The following is a 27,399-nucleotide window of genomic DNA, read 5'->3' on the forward strand; positions in this document are numbered from 1 at the left end:
TACCTTCTATGGGAAAGCGCGCTTTGGTTTTGGAACGCTTTGGTTTTGGAACAGACTTCCGGAACAGATTAAGTTTGAGAACCAAGGTAGCACTGTATTGGTTTCTTGTTCTTCCTTCGTTGCTTGATTTTCAGGGGTTGCTAGTTCATTGTGGGGTTTGCTGCAGTTTCCGACCGTGGATGAGATAGTGTGGCATGGCTTTTTCATGTGGTGCCTACGTGCCGTCTGGCCTAGAGGCTTTCCACATTCATTGTTGAGCGCATTCTCACATTGCACCCCATGTGTGGTGCAGGTTGTAAATGAGGCAGAATTAAGCTACTTGTCACCGCTGGTAACATCCAGTAGCATCGAACGTCTTGCTGTGCCCTGCGGGCCACAGGAATTGGATTTGAGTAAGCTTTCAGTTATATAACAGCTCTTGGGTTCCACGGGGTTCTTAGAGGTAAGAACTTCTTGGTTGTTTCGCTCAAATAACGGTGCATGCCTTATACCCATTGTTTGAAGGGAGCAAGGGGCTGGTTGGTGGCAAGTCTTGGCCTCATTGCATTTGCCACATTTACACTGTAAGATGGCAACTGGCACCACATTTCCCTTACACAACGACCTGCCTTTCCTTTCAGTTTGGGAACATATTGCAAAGGTCAGGGGAATCCATTCACACTCATACGTTGCTCTGAAGTTAAACAATCGGTGTGGTTAAGTGTCTTGCTGACACTTACTGCAGGTATCAGCACATTAAATTTATCTTCAGAATGGAAACACCTGACCAGCCCTTTTGAAACGTACTTGGCTGATATTTGTGTGAGGTGATCCTTTCCCACTCACTTCATGTGAGTATCGCTGGATGTGCGTAGTAGGTTTTCATAGGAAATCTCTGAAAGTAATTACGGGGCCACGCAACTTTTTCTGTTGGCGCATGCAAGGCTGAGACAATGCTTCTTCTTACTCTCTAAAAAGTCTGCCATTGTTTCATGATTCTGGCAAAAAAGAGAGAAAGTCAGAGACATAATTAGCATGGCTAATCAAATAGGAAAACAATGCCAGAATGAACTTAAGCTTGTCATTTACGTCAGAAGGTGGGAAAATACCGGTTAAAGCGAGTCCTCTTTACGCCAAGAAATATGTTTTGTGTTGCTTAATAACTTATAATTTGCAATAGGTTGGACTGTATATTTGAACTATGGAGAAGAAATACAGTACTTAAAAACAACCCTCTTTTGCATAGCTAAAACAGTCAAATGTTTAGAACCCTAATAATGTATTCTAAAAGATTTATATATTTATTTTATACACACATACATTTATATCCCGCTTTTCCTCCAAGAAACTTAGTCTTCCCCTCCCCATTTATCCTGAAAACAATCCTGTGAGGTAGGTTGGGCTAAGAGATAGTGACTGGCCCAAGATTTGAACATGTGGCGATGCTCTGCTTTTGCAACACACTGGGTTGAGTCTCAATGCTGGCGAAATGCTGTATATCATTGTGTTGCATGTGGGACTTGCTTCAGTGCTGGTGTAGCGGCTTCTTCTGGCAGCCGTGGCCAAGGGGGATAGTGCAGATCACTCTTAAAGGAGTCTTTAAAGGCCTGCCAGATCCACAGCTTTTAGCACAAGCCCACAGTGGTCTCCATTTTGGGCGAAGACCTTAGAGAATGATAGTTTTTGCAGGAAGATCTAGGACTTGCCTAGATGTCTACAGTGGATGTCTCCTGTTTGCACTAACATTGCGTAGTTATATCAATTGACCAGCTACATTTTCCCTCTCCCAGTCTTCTGACAAAATGTTTTAGAGTTTTGTGATGGAACAATACTATATGGTGCTGGAAGGAGGTCCCATACCACTGCATCAAGCAGAGAGTCTCCAGTGAGGAAGGGCTGTAGGTCAATAGTAGAGCATCTGTTTTGCATGCAGAAGGTGTCAGGATCAGTTCCTGGAGAGCTGCTGCCAATCATTGAAGAAAATACAGTGATACCTTGGTTTACAACCATAATCCGTTCTGGAGGTCCGGTTGTAAACCAAAACAGGTTGTAACCCAAGACGCGCTTTTGCCAGTGGGACCTCCAGAAAGAAAAGAAAATGGTTGTATTTTTTTTAAAAAGGGGGGTTGTAATCCCAAAAAAAGGGACGCGGGTGGCGCTGTGAGTTAAACCACAGAGCCTAGGACTTGCCGATCAGAAGGTCGGCGGTTCGAATCCCCGCGACGGGGTGAGCTCCCGTTGCTTGGTCCCTGCTCCTGCCAACCTAGCAGTTCGAAAGCACATCAAAGTGCAAGTAGATAAATAGGTACGGCTCCAGCGGGAAGGTAAACGGCGTTTCCGTGCGCTGCTCTGGTTCGCCAGAAGTGGCTTAGTCATTCTGGCCACATGACCCGGAAGCTGTACGCCAGCTCCCTTGGCCAATAAAGCGAGATGAGCGCCGCAACCCCAGAGTCGTCCACGACTGGACCTAATAGTCAGGGGTCCCTTTACCTTTACCTTTAATCCAAAAAAAAGGGACACACACTTCAGGGTTTGATGTGGTTGTAATCCAAAACGGTTGCAAACCAAGGTACCACTGTACTGAGGTAGATGGACCATTGTTCTGACTTGATATGAGGACACTTCTTATATTCCCTTATTTTCTGTGACACTTGATGTTAATGCTTGCTCCACAAACCTTGCAGATTACACCTCTGTAGAGCAAGGGCATCTTGTAGGCAGCCAACACACACCGCAACCTGAATATTGATCTCAGAAGTTGGTTGAGACAGTCCAGAGCTTGTATGACGGTTAGCATCCAAGTCCCGTTTGTCGTTCAGAGCGCCTTGTCTCGAACTGTAGCCACACAGACCTGGCCTCACCCTGCAGCAGGTGATCTTGCCTTCTGTAGTTCAGTGGTAGAGTATGCAGGCGCTTCCAGAGTCCGTTCCTGGCATCTCCCTGTAGGACTGGGAAGGACCCCTGTCTGAATGCCACCGAGCTGCTTCCAGGCATTGTGGACAGTAATGCAAGATGGTCCATTGGTCTGACAAGGCAGCTTCCAATGTTGCGTTTAATTTCTCCAGCCCTTGACCACCTCACCTGCCTGCCTTCGAAGAACGTTACCTGTCTCATGTCTGTTTGCAACTTGGCACTAGAACTGGACTTCCAGTTGTGCATCATCTTGGAGCTTTGCCAAGGCCCGACACGTTCTCTCTCTCGCTGAAGGTTTTTGCATTATTTAGCTTGCTTTTTCCTAGCCGCTGCTTTCTCTTCTGAGACCCCGAGAGCTCTCCTGTATGCTAATACTTGCTCGTGACACACAAACCATTGCAGGGCTACTTTCTGCCTTGAGAAATAAATTAGTCCCGTGGAATCTTTTGCACAAAACATCCTGACTATGTGCAAAGCTTGTCATTGCCTCTTTGGACATTGCGGTACAATATTTGCAAGGTATGTGTAAAACGGATTTGATACACAATCTAAAATTGCTGGGAAATAAGCAGCTGTTTCATTTGGATTCAGAAAGCCCTCACTTGACCCATTTTTAAAATTCCTTTTTTCTCTCCTTTTGCATAACCAATCTTTAAACAGTTAAAACATTGAGATTGGAGCAGTTTAGCATAATTTTTAGTCAGATTTTGAGCCACACAAATAGACCAAAGGATATTTTATAAAGACTTGGCTTTCAGAAATGGAAATTCCTTTTTAAAAAACCTTATTAATATTTATAACTAAAAATTAGATGCTACAAACCTCATTTCATAAGTGAAATGGCCACAAATTCCTATGTACAGCAAAACTATTGCTGATAAATTACAGAGTTGGGATGATTCCTTTCCCAGTTACCATAAAAATGCCCTGTGGTGTTACATCTCATGAACAAGAAATACTTCGGCACTTTAAATCTTAAGTGGTGAACCCCAGGAGACATTTATACTCTAAAGTATCCCCTTTCACAGCAGCTTTTTGTGAATAAATTAGGTATTTCTGTGCAATTTACCTTGACAATTACTAGAACAGGCAGCTGTATTGAAAAGGAAATTCCATCCATTTCATTATAAGTTTCACAAAAGAAATGAGCTTAATTGCTCAGGTCAAATTGCTTATTCGGGTTCCCGCCCCCCCCCCTTTCTGTCAGAGGAACATGCAAGTGTTGTCAGAGTTGGGGGGGGGGTGAGTCCTGATACATTTTGTTATGCATTAGCCTTGTCTTGTGGGAAATAATGTCGAAATGAAAGGTAGGAGGGGGGGATTCCCCTCACCTTTCTCCCCTAAGAATAGATAGAAAATAAAATTCCTCAGCTATAACCTCAAAGGATTACGACCTAGTTTCTTTAAAAGTCTGTAATCTTTGCACAAATGGTGCTGGGAAATATACAATACGTTAATGCAAGCAGGTCTTGAGGCATTTTGAAAAATCATCATTTCATCTCCATTGTGGGCTTCCAAATGCAGTAGTTCAAAGTGGGTGGCTTTAATATTTCACAACCTTTTGGCCTTCCTCAGTCTTCTATTAGCAGTACAGTTGTATATTGGTTTTCAAACGCCTTGGGAGTCGGATGTTTTAGCTCCCAAACAATCGAAAACTAGATGTGATTGCTCCGGTTTTCGAACGTTCTTTGGAACCCGAATGTCCGACGCGACTTCCATGGCTTCTGATTGGCTGCAGGAGCTTCCTGCAGCCAATCGGAAGCAGCACCTTGGTTTCCAAATGTTTTGGAAGTCGAACGGACTTCCGGAACGGATTCTGTTCGACATCCAAGGTACCACTGTTCATGCCTAATGGATAACCATTTTCAGATATCCATGCAGACGTCTGCAGTGATTTAGGTGATTAGTAAACACTATATCTGAATGAGTCACATTTCGCTACTCTGACAGCTAGTCTGAACTTAAAACACCTGGAGTTAGTCAGTCCACCCGACATGCCAGTAAGAAGCTATGTGCTGTTTCTGCCTGTCAAGTTTCCTGACTGAGATGATGAATCAACTGCACGGCCCCACTTTGCAAATTTACACTGGTAAAGGGTCAAACAGGCATATGATCAGAATGGCATGGTCGTGCTTAAGAACTGTTTCATTGAGCGTTGAATCACAAGGTTCAATTCCTGGCATCCCTAGGTAGGGCTGGGAGAGAATCCTGCCCGAAATTTCAGAGAGTCACTGCCGTTCAGTATTGTCAGTGCTGAGCTAAATAGACCATGGTCTCAGTGAAATGCCATTTCCCTTGTCCACTCATTGCCTGCCTGGGACACAGCTGAAAAGATACGGGGAGGAATACATTGCCCTGCTATGTTGATGGTTAAATCGGCACAAGCATTTTGGTTTGCCAGATGAAACGGCCCCTCTCTCCTGTTCTGAGGGTTCTCGCAGAACCCCTGATCCCCATTTCAGGGGCATCATTGTGCACACAGAAGACCTTGTTGGGGGCTTTTGCCAATGGGACTCATTAAGCCATGGGTAGACAAACTAAGGCCCAGGGACTGGATCCGGCCCAATCGCCTTCTAAATCCGACCCGCAGACGGTCCAGGAATCAACGTGTTTTCACGTGAGTAGAATGTGTCCTTTTATTTAAAATGCATCTCTGGGTTATTTGTGGGGCCTGCCTGGTGTTTTTACATGAGTAGAGTGTGTGCTTTTATTTAAAATGCATCTCTGGGTTATTTGTGAGGCATAGGAATTCATTCATTTTTTTCCTTCAAAACATAGTCCGGCCCCCCGCAAGGTCTGAGGGACAGTGGACTGGCCCCCTGCTGAAAAAGTTTGCTGACCCCTGCGTTAGGCGAAACCCTCCCATGACTTCTGATGACACAACCTCCCATTTTACACACCAGATTCCTGTGGTTGCGTCGCAGTAGAAAAATGTATTTAAGGTGGCAATCATGTGTCCGTTGTGGTGTGAACTCTTGTCACGTACAAGCATCTATGTCAAATTGAAAGCAACTCCCAGACTGTTCCTTGCAAGGTTTGTGCCATAATAAATGTGTTAGCCTTTAACATGCCGCAGAAATCTTTGGTTGTGTTACATGCTCATTCTTTTATTACTGTACAACCATCTGAGTAGTCTAACTCCTTGGCTATATTTTTGCTTTAAGAGGCGTGATAGTAGATTCAAAGAATCTTTTGAATGTGCCTAGCTATCATGTTGTGGTCCCTTGGCAAATAAGTGGGATAACCCTCAAATTTTTGGTTTGGATTTCTGACGTACATAAGACCAGACAAGCACCAGTGGGTTAAACACTCTGAATTGCAGTGTAGTGCAAAGGGCATTGCTAGAACATCGTTTTCATCCTATTTTGTGGGGAGAGGCTGTTTTTGGACATGATGAGGCTTGACTATATGCAGTGAGAAATGTCTGGAGGGGGAAAAATTAACGCTCTTAAGGCTGAATATGTGACGGTGCAACATTTTGAACTTTGAAGTGTTGTGTGTGACCTGTGTGATAAAACCAGGTCTGAAAGACGAATGATGTTGAGACTTGCAGAAATCAGATTGCAAGCTCAAAGTGTTCAAACTTGCAGTTTTGTGGCGGCTCATCAGAGGCCGATAATTTGTATTTGATTCTGTGCCAAGGAGATTCCCCCCCCCCCCCGCGCTTTGGAATGAAATCCACCCCATACAGAACCACTATGAACTTCTCAGAGCTAGCATTTGGACGGGGACAAAAAGGAAATTTGCTGGTAGTTTTGAGTCTCAGGAATAATAACCTAAACCATGGTGGAGAACCTCTGGCCCATGGCCTGCCAGGCCTCCTCAGTCCACGCTCCACATACCCAATGCTTGAGACCATACAATGACGACCAGCTGGTGGTTGGGTCTTCACAAGCCCCTTTCAAAGCGCTGGGCAAGTTAGTGCTTTGAAAGAGGTTTCTGAAGACACCTGAGGGCAAAAAAGGCCCATCCATCTGTCACATTTCTCCTGCGAGAGGTGGGGGAGCTAACATTATGCCCCACCCAGACCAGAAAGGTTTCCCACCCCTGTCCTAAAAAAATAACTGTAACCACCACCAAGACAGTGTGGACTTGCATGTTCGTTCTTGATTTTGCTCAAGTATTCTTACAAGAAGGTAAGGCAGCCCTGTTTAGGGAAGTTTTTAATATTTAATGCTGTATTGTTTTTAATACTTGATTGTATTGTTTTAACACTTGATTGGAAGCCGCCCAGAGTGGTTGGGGAAACTCAGCCAGATGGGTGGGGTATAAATAATCTATTCTTATTCTTATTCTTATTCTTATTCTTATTCTTATTATTATTATTTGCATCCAGCTCAACTCATGCTCGGAGCAGACCCACAGAAATAAATGTATCATAAATCAGTATGATGAACTGTATAAGTATGATATAGTTTACTTATTTTGTGTAGAAAAGGACATCTTCATTCCCTGCTACCACAAAGGGAATCAACGTGCACAGGCTGAGGGATTTGTTTGTTGGTTACATTGCCATGCCCCCAAAACTCAAGAGATCATGTTGCCTGAAACCCTGGAGAGCTATTGCCAGTCAGAGTAGACAATACTGAACTAGATGGACCAATGATAATGACTTGTAAGGAAGTATCCCTAACGTAGAGACAGCCAGAGGAGCCCTGTGATACGCTCTATTAATGCAATGACAGACACACCTGGGCGATTGCAGGTTTGAGTCTCTCTCCAATGTGCAAGACATCTTACCTTTCCCACTGCAGGCATACGACTATACAACAGCAACAAGCAAGGAACGCTCTGGTTCCTACTTTCATTTACCCACCCTATATTCATATTCTCAGATACACACACTAACACCCAATTTTATATTTGGACATACAGTGGTACCTCAGTTTAAGAACAGCCCTGTTTATGAAACTATTCGGTTTACGAACTCCGCAAAACCAGAAGTAGTGTCCCGGTTTGCGAACTTTGCCTCAGTCTAAGAAGGGAATATGAATGGTAGAAGGGCACCGGCAGTGGGAGGCCTCATTAGGGAAAGCGCACCTCGGTTTAACAACGGTTTCGGTTTAAGAACGGACTTCCGGAATGGATTAAGTTTGTAAACCGAGGTACCACTGTATTGCAAAATAGGAACAGATATGCTCTGGGGCTTCTTAGGAAATTTCCAGGCTTTCTTCAAGCACAGTTTCCTCTTGACATCTGGACAGAAACTGTGGTTTGATTTCTGAAGTAGAAGCCATGATATGGAACTGGCAAACAACCCTGCTTTGTAGATAGAGATTCAACCCAGTTTACAATACTTTGGCCACCTCATGAGAAGAGAAGACTCCCTGGAAAAGACCCTGATGTTGGGAAAGATGGAGGGCACAAGGAGAAGGGGACGACAGAGGATGAGATGGTTGGACAGTGTTCTCGAAGCTACCAGCATGAGTTTGACCAAACTGCGGGAGGCAGTGGAAGACAGGAGTGCCTGGTGTGCTCTGGTCCATGGGGTCACAAAGAGTCGGACATGACTAAATGACTAAACAACAACATGGTTTGATCATAAATAGAAATGGAAGGTTTCCATGAATAAAAAGAAGATGCTCAGCTCTTAAATTGTGTTCTGTAGCTGTGTGTATTTTAAAGCATTCAATTTGAGCAAATGTATGCCTAGGAAGCGGATGAGAAGCAGAGGCCCTGAGCTTGTATTGTACAAGGTCCTTGCCACTATTCTGTGGGAGCGATGTGCTTAGCAGGCTCCTAATTGGATCCCACTGGTGTTGCCTGTTCAGTAATCCAGATAACTGCAGCCTCAGTATTATCAATATTGACATTAGTGCCTCTAATGTTTTTAGCTAGCAGTTCTGCAGCAGTGTAATTTGTTTGCGGCAGTATATTTTACAACTGTACTTCAACTCACCATTCCAAAGAAGAAAAATATGGCATACGTTTCTTTAAATTAAAAAATTCCAGTCTCTTTCCCACTTAAAAATAGTGGGATGGGGGGAGTAAAATGTTGCTCCCCTCCAACTTTCACTTCTGTACTTCCAGGAGGTTTTGAATTTACAGAAAAAAGAACTTCAGGGATCATTATAGACCCCATTTATTAACCATACCTTTGTATAGAAGCAATCATATTTCGTATTGTTTATTCCCAGATTAAGTGGGTATAGGATTGAATTATTTAGCATTCAAACATCTAAATAGGGCATGTTTTGCTGATGTTCCTCCTCTTCTATACAGTGTATAGAACTGGAATTCAAACTGCACATCACTACAGTTCCTCCTGAATTTGTTGGTGCTCCTTCAAATAGCGTACCACTGAGCTTCAAGTAGGCTTAGGAAGAGCAGCGTTGTGGTGGAGTAAGATGGCTGACTCCCTTTAGGAATCAACTTGCATGCTTCCCCTCAAGAAATAATAAGAAGAATTTAAGGTTCCTTTTCTGAAGCAGATTCCCCTTACCTTTCAAGGTGTGTGTAGGTCAGGTTTATCTTCTTGAAAGTGCTGTTGCATTTTGTTTGGATAATAGAGCTTTTTTTAATGGGGGGGGGAGATATCTATATAATTCTGAAAATGCAAGTACATGTGGAAAAGCGGCAACAGGAAATGTCAAAGGAAATTATTAATGTACCCAAAAAAGACGGAATGAATTGAATTTCTGTTCTGCCTTTCTCTTATTCTAGTAATGCTTTTGTCAAGGGTGGAAAATTAATCTTCCTTGTTCATACAAAGGCAGCTTTCATTTAAATCAAGAGAAACATGAATGGCTTTTAAGGAGCAATTAACTTTCGCTATCACTTAACTGTTAATTTGCTTTAATTAAACAAAATCAATATCCTTAATGTTTTGCTGCTTACAGGAAGCAGGTTCTTCGGACAACCTGACCTTAAGAACCTCTGCCATCTTCCTCCTCCGTATTTATTTATTTATAGCTTTAGTTCATGTGTCCGGAGAAGGAAAACCGAAAGCTATCTTTGTAGCTTCTTTAGCCAAGCAATTCTATGTCTTGCTCTTCATTCTCTTGTTTCTCTGGAAGGCTGCTAGAAAAAAGGAATAGAAAGCGGGGCATGCCCAGCAGAAACATTTCAGGACTTTCGTTTCTGAAACTTGAAATGTGACTCTAGCACCCATCCACAAACAAATGCAAAAGATGCACAACTTTAGTGGGATTCCAGTGTTGTAGGCTGGTCATAGATTGAGCGCCACTGTGCGAAGGGTGAACAACTCCAGCCAAATATTCCACGCTTTACAAACAGCTGGCTTTTCCTGTTATTTATAAATTGTATGTGTGATTGTGTGAGTGTGCTGGTATTATAATGTATTTTTTACCTGCTTATGCTTTTAATTACACTGTAGGTTGCTCTGAAGCCTTTGTGTAATGTGCCAAATAAATAAACCCAGAAGCTCAGGGCTGTCCGTCACTCCAGTTTTGCCTTGGCTCTGTGGTGAAAACTGACCAGTGCCAAGCATACTTGTGCATGTGTGTCTGCCCATACAACAGTAGTTTAAAAAAAAAAGTTGGTGTATTGGAAGAGAACGAGGGCAGCATTCAGAGAAGAAGAGTGATGACCGTGAGTGACTTGTGGCTTAGAATGCAAAATTGGGAAGAGTGGAGCCTCTTTCTTCCATTGCACTGATGCACACGGGTTGTGCAGTGTGAAAGGAGATAATGCATTCTGACAGATTTATTTTTGGCTCCTTATCCCTGGATAATTTGCCAAGGAACAGCTTCTCTGTTTTCCCAATTGTTTTGAATTTCTGCTGAAAAGCCTGGGAGCTGTGTGTTGTGTGTTGGAACGTACTGCTTGCAGTTTTGTGGATTTGCTGGTTGCAAGTGCCAACAAGAGCACCGTGAATATACTTATTCCTTTCCCTTGCTTCTATTATGTGCATTGCCGTTAAACTTCAATTACTGATCTGGCGGTGTTTATTGTGCTGCAGACGATTCACTCAGGAACATTCCTTCCATGGAGAGGATGAAATGATTGGGAGGAAGTGACTTGTATTGTCTTCTCCACCTCCAAGGAAGCAGGAGTTGATGGCAAGTCAGATCAATGGTTTTCAGCTGTGCTGCTGGCCTCACTGTTTAGCAGTGCTAGCACCATAAAAATGTATAGTAACAAATCATTCAGGAGTAGGTCCTAAAGTGCATGTTCGAGTTAAAGATAGGATCCCAATTCTGAACAGGTTGATGGCTACTGAGTTTATTGTTGATGGGGAACCTTGGGCCCCTGGGGGGCTACTTACACCTCCCAGACCTTCCAGTTTGGCTCTTTGCATGGAAAAGTCTAAACCATGTCCTGTCCTTCTCAGTGTTAGAAATGCAGATATATGAGAAATGCAGGTATATAAGGAGCCAAATGGCTCCTTAAATCAAGGTTGTAGTCATCAAAATGGAATGTCTAGTTGCCATTTTTGGGTAAGATGGCTCTAAAGTCTTATTTTTCAAATGATGGACTGACTGTGATTGATTCTCAGCTAAACATCTGGGTAGTTCAGATGACAACCTCGAGCTAGGTTAAGGGTTTTGAAAACCTTAAAGAAGAAAGGCCACTCAATTCAGGGACAGTTCCCATATACCGTATTTTTCGCTCTATAAGACGCACCAGACCACAAGGCGCACCTAGTTTTTGGAGGAGGAAAACAAGAAAAAAAATATTCTGAATCTCAGAAGCCAGAATAGCAAGAGGGATTGCTGTGCAGTGAAAGCAGCAATCCCTCTTGCTGTTCTGGCTTCTGGGATAGCTGCGCAGCCTGCATTAGCTCCATAAGACGCACACACATTTCCCCTTACTTTTTAGGAGGGAAAAAGTGAGTCTTATAGAGCAAAAAATACGGTATATTGGCCTATTCCTCTTTTTCTTAATGGTGACTGCTCCTGCTCAAGCTGCACAGAAAAAGCATTATGGGTCCAGAAATCCATTACGATTGTGCAGATAAAATATAATGGATAGAATTCTACAGAATGGTGTATTAGTGTGTGAAAAATTGTTGAGATCCGCTGAGCCCCAGATGGTGGAGATGTCAGGTCCCATCCTGGTGCCCAGGCATCCTCACTTGCTCACAAGTGGTCAAAAGCCAGGTGTAAAATGCGCCTGGTGCCTGGCTAATTTTGAACTTGGCTTCAGGTGCAAGGCAGGCAAAGCCATGAAGCCAAATTCACAAGGAAGAGCAGGGACCATTTAAAGGCACTCCTAAGGGGACACAGGTGGTGCTGTGGTCTAAACCACTGAGCCTCTTGGGCTTGCTGATCAGAAGGTTGGCGGTTCGAATCCCTGTGATGGGGTGAGCTCCTGTTGCTCTGTCCCAGCTCCTGCCAACCTAGCAGTTCGAAAGCATGCCAGTGCATGTAGATAATTAGGTACCACTGCACTGGGAATATAAACGGCATTTCTGTGTGCTCTGGTTTCCGTCACGGTGTCCTGTTGCGCCAGAAGTGGTTTAGTCATGCTGGCCACATGATCGGGAAAGCTGTCTGTGGGCAAACACTCCCTCAGCCTGAAGCAAGATGAGCGCTGCAACCCCATAGTTGCCTTTGACTGGACTTAACTGCGCAGGGGTCCTTTACCTTTACCTTTACCCTTCATCTGCTTGCTGTAGTCTGAGATGAGCTCTACAGATAATGTTTTCACCAACATCTGCCAGCTTCTCTTAGGTCCATCATGAGACGTCCACTAGCTTCTAATCACAGATACCAGCAGCCTTCAAGCAAGCAAACTTGCCTTATTATCAGTCCCTAGCATCCCACTGCCAGAGGATTGCCTCCTTCCATTCACCACTTTGCCTCCTCCAAGCGGAAGAAACCTGGGCAGTACTGAATGTCACATCCGTTGCCAGGTGTGTCCTGCTGGAAATAGAAAAGGGCTTTCCCCTTGGCCTGCCCTTATATCCACTCAGTTGCCAAGTGCTTTTGTGACATCACAAGAAACCCACAGCCAATGGCAACAGCTGGGGAGGCATCATCTTCATTGCTTTGAGCCTCACAATGGCAGGTGGACCCATCAGTGATTGTGTGCTTGTTTATTGAGGACACAGCTGGAGATGTGGTCTAAACCACCAAACCTCTTGGGCTTCCCAATCAGAAGATTGGCAGTTCGAATCCCCGCGATGGAGTGAGCTCCCATTGCTCTGTCCCAGCTCCTGCCAACCTAGCAGTCCAAAAGCACACCAGTGCAAGTAGATAAATAGGTACAGTAGTGCCCCGCAAGATGAATGCCTCACAAGACGGAAAACTCGCTAGACGAAAGACCTGGAAAGCTGTCTGCTTTGCCTGTAAAGCGAGATGAGCGCCGCAACCCCATAGTTTCCTTTGACTTTACTTAACTAACCAGGGTTCTTTTACCTTTACCTTACTGCCGAGTGAAAATTGCATTGCAGTCTGCTTCTCATACTGGTCCTGTGTGATATATCGATATATCACCCAGGCCTAATAATCATACTTTCCCCCATGGACTCTCAAAACATCCCTCACCAGCCTTGAGGGATATCCATCACCAATTAGCTCCAAGCCTCCAGAAAAACCAGTTTTACCAAATTATTCCCCAGAGACCGGCTAGTAAGCAAGAACAGGTCATGACCTACATAACACCCCACATAAAATTCCCATTGTTTTGCTATGCAGCACACTGCTCTGGAGTGGTAACCTATACATTCTGCGCTTTCAGCATGCAGTACTGAATAGATGTAAGTTAATTAAAAAGATGTCCCTTTAAAATTTTCTTTCACAAAGCAGCCACAAAGCTGGGTGGGTTGGTGTGATGTGACCTGGCCAGGAAGAAGTGGAGAAAGTAGTTTATCGCTAGGCAGAAGGAGAAGAGAGGACTGCTTCTGGAAAAGCACCAGCAAAAGTTGGGGAAGAAAGCCTGAGGAGAAGATTTCTAGTCGCATTTACCTCATGCCTTTGTGGTTTGAGAAGGGACACCGAACAAACCAGAATTAAGCCAGGATGCTCAAATGACAAACCATAGGTAAAGGGTAAAGGGGCCCCTGACCATTAGGTCCAGTCATGGCCGACTCTGGGGTTGCGGCACTCATCTCGCTTTATTGGCCAAGGGAGCCGGCATACAGCTTCCGGGTCATGGGGCCAGCATGACTAAGCCGCTTCTGGTGAACCAGAGCAGTGCACGGAAACACCGTTTACCTTCCCGCTGGAGCGGTACCTATTTATCTACTTCCACTTCGTGCTTTTGAACTGCTAGGTTGGCAGGAGATGGGACCAAGCAACGGGAGCTCACCCCGTCGCAGGGATTTGAACTACCGGCCTTCTGATCGGCAAGCCCTAGGCTCTGTGGTTTAACCCACAGCGCCACCTGCGTCCCACGCCAAACCATAGCTAAAGCAAATTTGTAAGCTAACGACCAATCACTGTTTCAAATTGTGGTTTGTAGCAGAAAAGCAAGCCATAGTTTGAATGTCCAAACCTGCCCTGGGTAACTAACCATGGCTTAGGTGCAAATGTCGCATATGGGAATTTTTTCCAAGTAAATATGACAGGATTAAGCTTTAAGAGCCCACCCATATGGGACACAGGAGATGTACATTCAGGATTTTCTGTGTGGATTAAACTAATTAGTGAGCCCATGGAGATAGAGAAAGTTTGTACTTGGGAAGAGGATAATTAGTCTTTTGTCCTTTTCCCATTCCAAAATCCCTCCCCAAAGTTAGTTACAGTGGCTTTTACCGTTTCCCCTTGCAGAGGTGGTTCGTTACAGAGGGAGAAACCTGTCTTTCCCCCCTTGCAGAGCTCATAAAAAGCTTGGGACAATTTCGACTGGGGAAAGGGTTGCCAGAGTGGCACCTCTTCATTCTTCAAGGTGGCTGCCTGGGGATAATAGCTAGTAAAAACAACAGCAAAGCTAGCTACCCATGGGAGATCCTGCTCACAGAAATAGCCAGTTCAGTGGCTCGCCAGTAGCTGATGTGTGGCACTTGAGTGAGGAGAGTGTATTCCCGCTCTTAGCTTTTGGCATCAGGAGGTGGCCGCGCAGAAGCACAGCAGCCGACAACATAGCAGTTCCTGGTTGCCGAATGGGTAGTTGCCCTGCTGAAATCAGCAGCCTGCGCAGGGCTAAGTGTCCACTCAGCAACTGTGTGCAATAGATGGTGCTAATTGTGGCACACCAAACTGTTTCACTTGCCACCACTGCTTATGCTATGTCTTGTTCAGCCCTAAAATTAGTTAAGTGCAGTGCCTACATTGGTGCGTAACCTTTCTGTAATAAGAATATTTATTTTAACCCCAGTCGAGAAACCCACAATTTATATGCTTCTGCAACCGGGGGGGGGGGAGGGTTGTGGTGGGAGCAGTATAGAAAGCAATATTTTGGTGCCTGCTATTGAAAGGGTAGAATTGTACTGTGCATATGCAACGAATTCCATAAACTCTTTTGACCCAGACGCCACATGAGCTACTCTTGCTGCAGGAGGCTGTGCTTAATTACAATCGATAAACTCTACGTTCGGAGAAAGGAAAATGACCTTGTGTTGGACGGCTATACCACTGACCCCATTATTACAAAATGACCCCATCATCACCCAGATATCTTTGGACGCGTAGACTGCCAGCGTCTGTCATCTTTTCTAGCGTTAGGTCTTTTAAAACTGCAATTTTTAAAAAGATAAAATGTTTTAAAGTGTTTATGTTTGCTTTGATATCTATTTTGGTGTATTCCTTTTCCAAGGCATTGAATAAACATAATCAGCGCTAATATATAATCAGTGGACTGCGGTGCACAGATTTATTCCCTTGAGATGAGAACAATGCTGGTGTGTCAGCAAAACATTGCTCCATTAATTTCAATGAACATGGCTCAGGTCCAATTTATATTTGCAGATGGACTGCATTGGGGCAGAACCTCGTGGATAGCTGTTTCTGTAAAGCCGTTTTCCAAGTGGGTTATATGCTTTTTAAACCTGCCAAAGCCGCCACTAGTTTCAACAGTTGGATCTGTGTGTGCTGTTTGGGGAGAGGTACTTCACACACACACACACACACACACACACACAGTTTGTTGTGCAGAGCTGCTGCTAGTGGCTTTTCAAGCGTCCACCCACATTGCTGCCTGCAAATTGGGTTACAGATGCAGCCACAAACGATTTAGAATTAAATAACTAAGCCTCAGACTTCTGTACAATCCTCTGGTGCAGCTGTGAGGACGGTATTGAAAGCTTTCACGTCTGATTTCAATTAACTGCAGATAGCATCATGTCCAATTCCTATAGTCAATTTTAACTGTGGTACAGCCATACCTTGAGAGTCAAACGAAATCCATTCCCGAAGTCTGTTCGACTTCCAAAATGTTCGGAAACCAAAGTGTGGCTTCTGATTGGCTGCAGGAAGCTCCTGCAGCCAATCGGAAGCCACAGAAGACCCATTGGACGTTCATCTTCCAAAAGAACGTTTGAAAACCGGAACAGTCGCTTTCGGGTTTCGATCGTTCGGGATCCAAAACAGTCGAGAACTAGGCTGTTTGACTCCTAAGGCACGACTGAATATTGAAACAAGCCACCTTCATAAACCACAGCTTTAAGTTGATTTGTTTCATAAACCAGGGGTAGGCAGAACTTGTGGAATTCATTTATCTTTACTAGAATCGGAAGATGGTTGCAAAATAATGACTTAGGATGATAGATAAACACTTAGAATTGGGGAACAGGGTGTCTGAGTATATGCTCAGGCTAGGAAATTGTTTTTGGTACCAGAACTGAACTCATATAGGCTTCTCACTTTGTGAATTGTTTGCAGTTTGGAGGCAAATGCTCGTATATAACCTGAATTTAATATGTACATAGCATGATCGTCCTCGTCCTTCTCGCTTTTTGTGTTTTGGAAATCTCATCTAATAAAGACTGGTAGCCTTGTTAGACATCTGGGCTGAATTACATCTAACCAGCTTATCTGAGCAAATGTTTCCACCAGTTCACGCAGTGGAATTCTAGCTACAAATCAATGGCATTCTCCTACAGAGATGAGCAGCTTACAGTGGTTATGATTAAACAAATTCACTCTGCTTATTCTAACTTTTGGCATCTGCCCACAAATGCAGAGAGAATTGCCATTATGTAGGCTCGTGTTCGGTTGCTTATAATTCTGGAAGTAATTTGTGTTCTGCATTCGAGTCTGTTTGGGCAGTGGTGAAAGAAAGCGTTTTTTTGTTTCAACTGGAAATGCAGGCTGTATTTTATATGCATAAGTATCAACCACTGAGCAGTTCTTTTTGATATGCATACTAATAAAATTTCATTATAGTTTAGTATTATATTCTAACTTCTGAAGAGTTCAGTGGCACAGGTAACCTAAAAAGTCACGGAAACTTTTCAAAATATTAGGTGGTTTGCCTTAAGTCCTTGCATACCAGATACCTAGGAATCTCTTAAAATTTTCAGGCTGCACTGAATATGTAGTTTCCCTGAAAATAATTGTTGCATTGTAAGCTGTTAAATATTTTATAAATAAACTTGTTCTTACATTCCTGATGAGCATTAGCAAAAGAGCTTTCTTGATCATACAACCTGTTTCAAATCCATGAACAAACATCAAATTTGATAAAACGTTGACATAAGATACTTTTTCAGGGATACCACACTTGGTGATTCAAGATGCCTTTGTTTGGTTTTGCTGTTTATTCCCTGCTAAAGTATGTAATTATAATCAATTTATTTGGCTCTGTGTGACAATAATTGGAAGACAATGGGGAATTTATTTTGCTGGCCCTGACCCCATGCTTCTGGAATTGATTTCAACTTCTGAATATACACAAGCGCCCACACAACCATGTCAGTTGATGCAGCATCTAGCCAGCAATTCTCATCTGAATTTTAGGTACCTTTGTGCAAAGATATCAGTGTTAGAAACCAGTACGAATGACTGGACAGTAGTGGCTATTTCAGGAAAAACACAATTTGTCACTCTCTAGAAGTGTTGGAAACATGATCTTTTGGATCAAGAAGGAAGTAGCTGTTTACCTAGCAGAACAGATTGAAACGAAGAGGTGTGGCAGACAGACTGAATGAATCCAGAGGTTTACTAAACTTCCTAAGAATTGTGTAGCGAAGATTCTTTTGTGCTTGCATAAATTTGGCTCTCAGTGGAAGTAAATAAAGGAGATCATCAGGCTAATATGGTTACCCCATACAGTTGGATAAATTGCACATAGAATGCACATTATTAATTGTGCATTTAAGTTAGGCGTTAGCGACTGGCAGTCTCTGGGTCAAATGTGGTCTTCAAAGGAGTTCTGCCAGTCCAGATGCCAAAGTTGGCTAGAGTTGGTACTTAGTTCTTTTGCCATGGCAGCGAGCCCTTTCCCAAAAAAAAAAAAAAAAAGGGTTGCTGTCGAGCAAAACTAGTTTTTCACTAGGGAAAATACTAAGTGCTTGATGCAACAATCTGGTATTTTTATAATAAAATTATTAAATTCAAATGTCCGTGTTGCAAGTAAAGCGATCTCTTGCACTTCTGTTCCTATTGTTCTTCTGCTGCTTGGCTTTCCATTTGACACTTCCTTGGTCATCTTTCGCTGTTATTTCACTTTGCCTTATGTCTTAGTTTCTTTCTTTTCTGCTGTAGGCTACATAACAGTTCTTTATTTCTCTCCTTTAAAAACTTCCTGTGACTTGATGTTTTCACTTCTGATTCTTCTTTATAGGATCCCCGCCCCCCCCGTGTGTGTGTTTTAAGAAAAGCAACAAAAAATGATATTCTCGCCCGTTTGGAACAGCGATTGCTTGTTTTAATAAAGGTGCTGTGATTTATTAATTACAGATTACCTTTGCAGAGTCCAATCTTCCCTGTCCAAACTTCCCTCTTCGTGTCTCCTCATTACTTCATTTGCCAGCAGTTAGCCTCTATTGCAAGTGCTATACAAACAATATTAACAAACAGTGATGTACAATGGAAACATTTCAGGTGCCTTACTTGTCCACATTAAAATACCCTTTTAGTAACAATGATTTGTTGCCAACTGCACATACAGTGTTAATCAAAGCTTGGCAGTTTCGAAGTTTATAGCTTTTCAATGCACGTAACACCCCCCCCCCAAAAAAAGGGTAAATTAGATTACTTTCTGGGGCATCAGATTTTTTTTCTGATGCAAATCACCCTAGTTTTCCACTGCAAAACTTCTTCTCACACATCACTGATAACAATAGTAGCAGTGGTGATGGATTTATTCCTTAAGGTGAACTCCCCACTCAGAAATGAGTCACTTTCTCCTGTGTAAAAGGGAGACAGGCTTCTGTTCACAGCTCGAAGGAAGTGTGAATGAAGCCAGGAGTTTAGCAGCAGGAACCATTCTGTCTCTTGTTGTGAGATACTTTTTCCTTCGAGTCCCCTGAAGAGTTCTTTTTTTTTTTAAAAAAAATGAAAATTCTCTTATTGATATAATGGGAGATTCTTTGCTGGCTAAGTGGCTATAATTGCCTGGGTATACTTAAAGGGCTGCCGTTCAGTGCTAGAAGGTGCCTTTTATGTGGAAGATGCTATTTTGGTCTCTGGCAACAGCGGCGGAGCGTATGCCTGCACCGCTCGGGGCAGGCATGTGGGGCTCACCCCCAAGGCGTATGGGGTATGGTTACCAGACGTCCCTGTTTCCCAGGGGACAGTCCCCGGGATGTCCCCGGATTTATATTTTAAGTGTTGTAGATTTATTAGTAGGGAATGACTGTTGTGTGACTGGTTCAACGGCACAAGACACATCATAGGGGACTTCTGGCGAGGCAAAATGGCAGGTGCCATGGCAGCGAGCAGCTCCTGAAGCCAGCCAGAGCCTACTGCGCTACCAGGCTGGCTCCAGGCTGCTGATACTGCCGCTGCCATTGCCAAGGGGGAACCAGGAATGCCCAACATGTCAACTGGGGGATAATAAATGTTGGAAATGCAAAGAAACTGAAGGTACATTCTTTCACCTTTGGTGGACGTGCCCAAGAATTAAGGCTTTCTGGGAAATGACCTATAATGAAATGAAAAAGGTATTTAAGTATACCTTCCTGAAGAAACCAGAGGCCTTTCTTCTGGGCATTGTCGGCCAATTGGTGCCAAAGAAGGACAGAACTTTCTTTATGTATGCTACGACAGCAGCAAGAATACTTATTGCAAAGTATTGGAAGACTCAAGATCTACCCACTCTGGAAGAATGGCAGATGAAGGTGATGGACTACATGGAATTGGCAGAAATGACCGGCAGAATCCGAGACCAGGGAGAAGAGTCGGTGGAAGAAGATTGGAAGAAATTTAAAGACTACTTACGGAAATATTGTAAAATTAATGAATGTTAGAAGGATGTTGGGTGAAAAGTTATATGGTTTTTAGCTACAATGCTATAAGGAGTATGAAAATATTGGATTATTAATAGACAAAAATTTAATGTTACATTATTTTAAGATTAAAGATTAGGATAAGTAAAGAGGGGAAGGATTTGCTGAACTAACAAATTAAATTGGAATACGAAAAGGGAGGTTTGAGGAGGTTCGGGAATCAAGCAAATGAAAGAATGTGATGGAAAGATGGAATTGTTTTTTTATTTGTATTTTTTCTTTTTGTAAAACTCTAATAAATATCTTTTTTTAAAAAAACATGTCAACTGGGGGAACCGCTGACCTCCCCCCCAGCGTGGTGCGGGGACTTGCTTTTGTGGCACCGAAAATCGCATATGCACAGACACAGATACTGAAAATTGCGGGCGGGCGCACAATCCAGCCTATGGAGGGATCTCCGTGGGACCGATCCAGCCCAGACAAGATAAACCTTGCTGACCCCTGTTTTATTGCTTTCATTTTAGGGATCGATGGTCTCATTAGATAGTAAAATTCATGTTAAATTGCTGTTTTAGGGGTTGTTTTTAAAAGTTCGGAATGGGTTAATCCATTTTGCATTACTTTCTATAGGAAAGCACGCCTTGGTTTTGGAACGCTTTGGTTTTGGAACGGACTTCCAGGACGGATTAAGTTTGAGAACCAAGGTACAGGATCTTGGGGGGTAGAAAGGCTGGGGAAACTTCTGCCTGGGCCATGGAGCGCTGCAGTCAGTCAGTGACCTCCCAGTGACTTGCCCAGGACTTAATACCTAAGCTGGGATTTAAACTTCACCCTCCCTGATCGAAGGCCAGGGCCCAATGTAATACACCACACCCAATCCGGTTACGGGGACCGTGTCTGCAGCATCCTTTTTCTGAATGTGATAGCTTATCCAGAGGATGATCTCTGCACAGGAACTTGAATGAATGGAACAAAATATTAGGGCCCTGGATTGATAGCTTGCATTTAGTTTGAGCAGATAGCTTTTAAAGTGTGAGTAGCTGGATCGCCATCGCTAAGCTTAGCTTGGCACCGTCACCTTTTGCTTTTAAAAAATGCGGTGTCAAGCCACATTAACAAATGGCCTCCAATCCTGTCAAGGGCATGCTGGAAATCTTGAAAATGGGGGTCATTGCAAGTGCAGCAGCGTAATGGCTAGCAGTCAATTTGCTGTGATGCTGAGGGCAGGCTTCTAATCTTTTAAGCAATATCGGAGCTAAAAATAACTTGTTTTTTTTAATTTTTAAAAATGAGTTCAGGCTAAAAAGCTTAATAGCAGAATACCATAAATACTTAAAGTCCCCACCCCCCTTTCTTGAGCAATATATAGAACATTAGCTTAGTTCAGTCATGGAAGAAATGGTTTATTATGACAAATACCTTACACATGCTGTGAGGTGTTCAGAACAAGCAGCTCACCAAAAAGGTTCTTTTGGTTCCTACAGGAGCTACAATGCATTTATTTCAAAATCTGCCCTCAGGGTGAACCTAAAACTGATGGGTAATAAACTGTTAAAAGTTTGTGTGCGCTCTCTCTCTCTTTGTGAACAAAGCTAAAATGAAGCCTGTGTTTTAAAATGATTTAAACTTCTGCCTAATAAATGATAATCGACAAATGAGCCAGCGGATGAAAGGTTTCCTAGCAACAAGTGCTGGGAGAAATGGCAGTCTGGATTTGGCTGGTCTTTGTTTTCTAGGCTGAGTTGGTGTCATAGCCCAGTTCATGTGGGAAGCTGGTTTGTTTGCAACTAGTGCGAAGAGAAACACGGCTTGTTGCATGTGGTAATAAGGCATGCCAATGGTTTTGGGGGTTTTTTATGTGACATTTCATGTGATTACTATAATTAGGCCAGCTAATTCATGTAAAAGGGAAATATACATCTTTCTAATATGCTAAGAAGTGCTGGTGTGGTGCTTTTTTATTCCAGAGGCTCCTTGCATCTGCTTTCTGATACTAGGAAAAGTCTTGGGGGTGGAGAAGACTTCAGAAGTTGGAAGGCACACATTTAAAAACTTGTCATAAATTTATGAGGTGGTTTGAAGCTAGTTCATTGTTAAATTCGCTACTTGCATTTGTAAAAAAAACCTGTTACACTTATTCAAAAGATGAAGTGCGCAGTCTGGTTTCTCATGCAAAAAACATTACAGTGATACCTCAGGTTACATACGCTTCAGGTTACAGACTCTGCTAACCCAGAAATAGTGTTTCAGGTTAAGAACTTTGCTTCAGAATGAGAACAGAAATTGTGCTCTGGTGGCGCAGCGGCAGCAGGGAGCCTCATTAGCTAAAGTGGTGCTTCAGATTAAGAACAGTTTCAAGTTAAGAACGGACCTCCGGAACGAATTAAGTACTTAACCTGAGGTACCACTGTATCCCGAAATTTAAGTGTGGTGCAATTCAAAACACAAATCCTTCATTTCCTGACTCTTTAGATATGTCTTGACCTTGCTGTAGAAACAGGTGTTCGCAGAAAGCAGCTTCTATATGACATCATCTGGATTCATAATTCCGAGAAGAGGGATTTGAGGGGAAGTGTTGGCAGGATACGAAACAAGGAGTCTTCTATTCCTCTCCTACACTACGCAAATTGGACTGGGAAAGGATGAGACTGTGCACAGTAGCAGCCAAGGCGGCTCTCCACGTGTCCCTGTCTCTTACTGAGAAGGAGAAGGTCAAGGTAGCAGGAGCTATTCATGGTGCAGACTCACTCAGCAACAGAACCAGTCCTCCAATGCTCATGCACCGAGCTCCCACAACCTTCCTTGACCTTTTGGTTAGCGGCAGTGATGTGTGTTGTTGGGAAGGCAGGAGAGCAATGCAGCCCCAGCCATGCTGTTCTGCCGACCTATTGACTGTTTGCGTGTGGAGGTCCCCAAGCCACCCCAATAAAACACAATTCACACAGAATTTCTGTTTAAGGTTTTTGGCATAATTTTGGCCACAACTTTATTAAAATACAAATAATGTGAGTGGTTGCTTAGGCATTGGTTGTGACTATCTGTCCCTGCCTGGGGACAGACTGACATTCGCACCGCTGCAAAAGTCAGAAAGGGAAAACATTTGTGCAACAACAGCAGCAAGAATACTCATTGCAAAGTATTGGAAGACACAAGATTTACCCACCCTGGAAGAGTGGCAGATGAAGGTGATGGACTATATGGAATTAGCGGAAATGACTGGCAGAATCCGAGACCAGGGAGAAGAGTTGGTGGAAGAAGATTGGAAGAAATTTAAAGACTATCTTCAGAAACACTGTAAAATTAATGAATGTTAAAAATGATGTTGGATTGAAAATAAGAGGCACTAGCAACAAAGTTAGTGAGAATATGCAAAAATGAATTGATAATGGATGAAAATATAGAGTTATAATATGTTAAGATATAGAGTTAAGATAAACGAAAGAGGGTAAGGATTTGCTGATTTGATTATTTAAAGGGGAATACAAAAAAAGGGGAGGTGTGAGGAAGTCAAGGAAACAAGCTAATGAGTTTAAAGTTACAAAAAATAGGTTTGTTTTTAACTCTTTTGTATCTATCCATTTTTTTGTACTTTGTATGTTTATCTTTCTTTTTTCTTTTTTATGTATTTTTGTATGTTTTTTTTCCTTTTTTTGTATTTTGTAAATCTATGCTTTTGTAAAATTTCAATAAATATTTTATAAAAAAACAAAAACAGAAAGGGAAAACATTTGGGGGAGACAGATGGAGCTGGGGACCACGCCCTCACCTCTCCTCAAATGATCCCAGGGGCTCTTGTGTGGCCCTAGCCCCTTGACAGGGGTTCGGACAAAAGCATGGTGAGCCCCTGGATTCCTTTACCGGAATTCCCTTGCAGCAGCAGCAGCATTGGAGGGGCAGGCACAGCCAATCCTTACCCCTCCACCAACCAGTTCATAAAACCAATGCCTAACCGCAACCTTACAAGTTGTGGCGATTTGCTACGCATTAGGCAAAAACCAAATGGCACCAGCCAATCAGCCAAATGGACAAAATTCCTACCAGGCCCCTGCCCCCAAAGCAGACCCCATGACAGGCATAGCAAGGTCAAAGCGAACAACCCTAAATATAGGGAGGGTGGGCAGGTAATCTGATGCACGCAGCGAAAAGAGGAAGCTCAACGCTGTGCACAGGGAATATAAAACTTCTTGGCTGTCAATCGAAAAATGGCAACATCAAATTCTCCCCAGTGACAAGAGGAGCCCAATTGCAATGGTGGCCAACTACCTTTACCCGCCCAGCAACAGTGGGGTGTCTTGTAAGACCCCACCGCAACACGTCCTCTCCATGAAGGAGAACACGCTATATATTTTATTTATTGTTAGTCGGTACTGAAGGCCAACCTGGCCAAAAGCACATTGGTTACTGGTTTGTTTTGAGCACAATTTGAGCGCCATTGCTTACCTTTTGAAAGCCCTGTGTGCCTTGGGTACCTGAAGAAACACCTGCCTCCTGAAGGAACATGTCCCTCCACATCAGCCTGTCCACACCTCAGATCATCATTTCCCAACCTTGAGTCCCAGCTGTTGTTGGACTGTAACTCCTATCAGCCCAAACCAGTATGGTCAGGGATGATGGGAATTGTGTTCAGACAACATCTGGGCATCCAGGCTTGGGGAAGATTGCACCAGATCATCATCTGACGTTGTCCTCCAGGCGCCACTACCATTAGAAGGGAGGTGGGTGGCAGTGGGAGAAAGCGTTATCAATGGTGACACCATGTTCATGAAATTCTATCCCCGGGGAAGCTCAGATTGTGCCTGCTATGCTACTTTTTTTGGCAGCAGGTGAAATCATTTCTTTTTTCTCAGCTTAATTGTTACACCACAAATGATTTTATTACCACACGGTTTTTATTCACTCTTTTATGCTTTTTAATTTTGTAACTATCTTGTGATACATATATTGTGTAAGGCACCCTGAGAATATTTACAGTGTTTGTGTGTGTGTGTGTGTGTGTGTGTGTGTGTGTGTGTGTGTGTAATTATTCCCTGTGGCACTGCTGTTGCTCATACCCTTTTGGTGAATCTCTTCTTAGTTGTTTCTTCTTGAATGCTGAATCCTGCCTCTCTGTTTGAAAGCTTTGATTAATAATAAATAGCAGAAGCGCAGGGAGCTCCATGAACTGCTGTCTGTACTTTCTGACTCCCAGGACTCTCAGACTGTCATTTGTGACATCATAGTTGTGGGGCGTTCCTTATTTGGTAACCTCCTTATTTGTGGCTGCAAAACCCAGGTAATTGATAAGCACTTTGCCAACCACAGTGCACTGAATGGCCATGCATAATGCAGCTGTTTTGTCTTCCATCAAATTCCTGCTGTTTGCAAAGAAAAGCCTACAAGGTAAACAGCCCAACTTGCACCAAGGCAAGCACTGGTTGCATGTGTTTGATTATGGACCAGTTGGAACTCAAGTTTCTGTTATATGTACAGTGCTACCTTGGTTCTCAAACTTAATCAGTTCCAGAAGTCCATTCCAAAACCAAAACATTCCAAAACCAAGGTGTTCTTTCCCATATAAAGTAATGCAAAATGGATTAATCCGTTCCAGACTTTTAAAAGCAACCCCTAAAATAGCAATTTAACATGAATTTTACTATCTAATGAGACCATTGATCCATAAAATGAAAGCAATAATCAATGTACTGTACTATAAAATAAATAAGACAGCATTGTAGGTGATAAAAATTAAAATTATTTTTTTTCCTTACCTGCACTGATGATAGTCATTGTTTGGATGGAGGGCTTTTATCCATTTCCGCAGTCACATAGTCAATCAATCAGTAGCTGAACTGGGTTCCACACAGTCACAAAAACAAATTAACCGAAAAAGCCTCAAAAATAAAAACGCAGAATAAATAGCAAAAGCAAAAGAGCCAAACTTAATCCATTCTGGAAGTCCGCCTGACTTCCAAAATGTTCAAAAACCAAAGCGCAGCTTCTGATTAGTGCAGGCGCCCCAGAAATAATAGCCGACAGCCGCATTGGACGTTTGGCTTTCAAAAACTGGAACACTTCTGGGTTTTCGGCGTTTGAGAACCAAGGCGTTTGAGTACCAAGGTACCACTGTATATAGTAGAATGGTAATGTGAATTATATAGGTGAGTGAGAATGACTTCGTTTGCACATAAAGCTAAACCAGTTCATAAAGGTAAAGGGACCCCTGACCATTAGGTCCAATCGTGGCCGACTCTGGGTTTGCGGCGCTCATCTTGCTTTATTGGCTGAGGGAGCCGGCATACAGCTTCCGGGTCGTGTGGCCAGCATGACTAAGCTGCTTCTGGCGAACCAGAGCAGCGCACGGAAACGCCGTTTACCTTCCCGCCATAGTGGTACCTATTTATCTAGTTGCAGTTTGACGTGCTTTCGAACTACTAGGTTGGCAGGAACAGGGACCAAGCAACAGGAGCTCACCCCATTGCGGGGATTTGAACTGCCGACCTTCTGATCGGCAAGTCCTAGGCTCTGTGGTTTAACCCACAGCGCCACCCGCGTCCCTCATGCCAGTTCATGGCATAGCGCAAATGAGGAAACATGCAGGCTCTCTTGGAGAAGAGATAATGATCACTTTGCCCTTCCTCAAGTCATTCTGCTGCTGAGCTGGGCTCAGCCATCACAAACCACAAGCTGCAACCAAAGGGTTTTTACAGCTCATGATTTGACTGGGAGAGCTAGCCTAGGTTTGGACAGCAGCCAAAGCCAAACCATGGGTTAGGTCAGCACAGCAGCAGCAGAGCTAATGGACGAGAAAAGCAGTCATTGCCTCCTTTCTGGTAGGCCACATATTTGCAGTTTACATGTGACCTGAGTGTTTTTGCTGTGCCGTTTTGTTTCTCACTTTCTCAAGCAAAACTGGACTGTTCACCTTGAAACTTGAAGCTCTAGTAACCAGATCTGCAGGACCTTCTGAGTTTGTGTTTGTGAGTGTGAAAGAATAGACTCAGTACCTGTCCCTTCTAGCAGAACCTGGGATCAAGGCTATCAACACCCTTCTATGATGCATCTGTGATCAGTTCTCAGTTTTCTTGTCCCCTCCCTGTCTTGCCATATCACTTTATGCATGAAACACACACACTTGTAAGCATGACTCTTAATAGTTATGGCAGCAGAGTTTTGGGATATGAAAATTATTTTTATCTCCTTTTCATATGTGCCTCTTTTTTATCATCAGCTTGTCATAAATGGCTCTTCACCCTGTATTTCATTTTGATTGGGTGGGGAAAAGCTCTTATTAGGCT

General features: G+C 43.3%; 1 protein-coding gene across 9 annotated transcripts in view; it reads left to right on the forward strand.

Annotated features, from left to right (window-relative positions):
• The window catches only part of SEMA4D (semaphorin 4D), a 136,766-nt gene that overhangs the window by 34,863 nt on the left and 74,504 nt on the right, over positions 1-27,399 (forward strand). The window contains exon 3 of one of the 9 annotated variants that reach the window (XM_053409091.1): positions 3,045-3,186. The exons of the other annotated variants lie outside the window; for them this stretch is intronic. The gene's annotated coding sequence lies outside the window, so the exon portion shown is untranslated. The remainder of the gene's footprint in view (positions 1-3,044; positions 3,187-27,399) is intronic. 9 annotated transcript variants of the gene reach the window in all.

The sequence above is a fragment of the Podarcis raffonei genome, chromosome 11, assembly GCF_027172205.1.
Source record: "Podarcis raffonei isolate rPodRaf1 chromosome 11, rPodRaf1.pri, whole genome shotgun sequence".
In the NCBI taxonomy this organism is placed as follows: Eukaryota; Metazoa; Chordata; class Lepidosauria; order Squamata; family Lacertidae; genus Podarcis; species Podarcis raffonei.